This window comes from Monopterus albus, unplaced genomic scaffold (genome assembly GCF_001952655.1).
Source record: "Monopterus albus unplaced genomic scaffold, M_albus_1.0 scaffold18.1, whole genome shotgun sequence".
In the NCBI taxonomy this organism is placed as follows: domain Eukaryota; kingdom Metazoa; phylum Chordata; class Actinopteri; order Synbranchiformes; family Synbranchidae; genus Monopterus; species Monopterus albus.
In genome coordinates this window covers 8,225,701-8,227,576 of record NW_018127898.1, presented here as the reverse complement: position 1 = coordinate 8,227,576, position 1,876 = coordinate 8,225,701, and positions in this window count along the sequence as shown.

Genomic DNA, 1,876 nt, shown 5'->3' with positions numbered 1-1,876 from the left:
GAGCGGCAAATGTGGAGATATGGGCCTCCACAGAATATTAACAATGACAGGAAGATGGTCAACACACTGATGAGAAAGGCTGTTGACTGCTTTGGAGGTGAAGTTATTGAACATCCGCTCCTGAGGTTTTTCAGTAGAAAAATATTCCTGCCAGATGGAGTGCACTTCACTGATGAAGGAAACCACATCTTTCTGAGCAGCATCCATGGAGCCCTGAACAAGATCCTTCAGGCATCTTGTCCAAAGGGGACACTCAGAGTGACAGTCGGACAGTAACTGTTCACTCTAAAACTCTGACTTGATTAATGTGGAGAATGTTTCTCTTTTTGTGTCACCCAAAACTCAATTAAAAATAATGATAATTATAAGTGATTGTGTACAGCTGTGCAATGTCTTTAGAGATAAACAGAGTAAGGAAACCTTGATAAGTTTTAAATGTATAACTAGCACCATCATATTTTAAATTCAGTTTGTCATGGTGTTGTCTAACTGATGGATGTATGGTATATCCCATATGCAATGTTGCAGTTTTGTACCCAGCTAAGAATCAAACAGTTGCTGTAACCCAGATAGCAGCAGACTCCAAGGCAGATGAGCCTTCAAGTCATCAGATCTGCCAGTAGGGTCTCAGTCATTTTGTCACTACACGCAGCACCTGGCCCTAGCAAGGCCACCCACTGTCAAACAGCAAACTCACTGCAGCCTCAGGTGGACTCAGTGCAAAAGGTAATCCAAGTAATAGCAAAGTACTGTAACATTACACTGCAGTTACTGACCAGTGACTGTATTCTGTACCAAAGTAACTTACTTATGTAGCTGCTGTAAAAACTGCACAGTAATTAAAGCCTCTGCAGCACTTGTGAGGACTGAGTAACAATAAAACACTTTCAAGCTTGAGTGTAAAATGGACCTATATTATGTACAAATACAAGACAAGAATATCCACTGTAGTTTACTCAATATTTTGTATAGGGGCTATGACATTGATTCAATATGGACAGGTCTTTTTCTTTTCAACAATTATTCTTTGCAAGCTGCCAAAGCTCTGCCAAAATGAGTTGGGGTCATACAGGAAGTGAAGTACAAATTTAAATTCCTACTCTGAATGTTTGAGCGGGTTGAGGTCTGAACTTGGCTACTCCAGGACATCAACATGGTTGTTTTGAAGTCACTGCAGCTTTGGCTTTATGTTTGTGCTCAGTGTCTTGCTTGAAAATACATCTGTTACCAAATCTCAACTCTCCTGCAGGCTGCGGCCCATTTTCATCTATTCTGCTGCAGCAATTTTAGAATTTTGTAAACCTTTCCCCATTTACATTTAAATGATCATCGGATGGTGTCACAGAGTAGAGAACCTCTTTCCACTTTGATTCATTCTCCGAGCCTATTTACTCCACGGTGGCTTTCTTTTTTGTCACAGTCATTGCTTATACATTGTCTCCCTCATAACTGCCAGGGACCTATTTGTACCCTCCTTCTGGCTTTCCATGAAAAATACATTTTTGGAAGGAGAACTGTGAATTTTGGTTCCCATCACTGAAATCACCAGGGGCCAGTATGGACAGGATAAAAAAAACTCTGGCAACCAAGTCTTTCATTATTTTATACATCCTGTCATATTCTTTAATGCTTTATATAAGGGCAAATTGATTTCTGTCTGTCTTGAATGCTGCCATCTGCCAGCACTATATGAACAATGGCTGTCAATCAACTCAATTTAATAAGACTTTCCAAAGACCTTATTACTGCCAAGCAGATCATATACAATGAAATTTTCTTCTTTTTATTGTCCATATCCCTTTTAGAAGAGGTGGCTGCAGGCTCACCCCTACAGAGGAGTAAAAGACACGTGCAGTTTGTAATTGTTGTATCAACT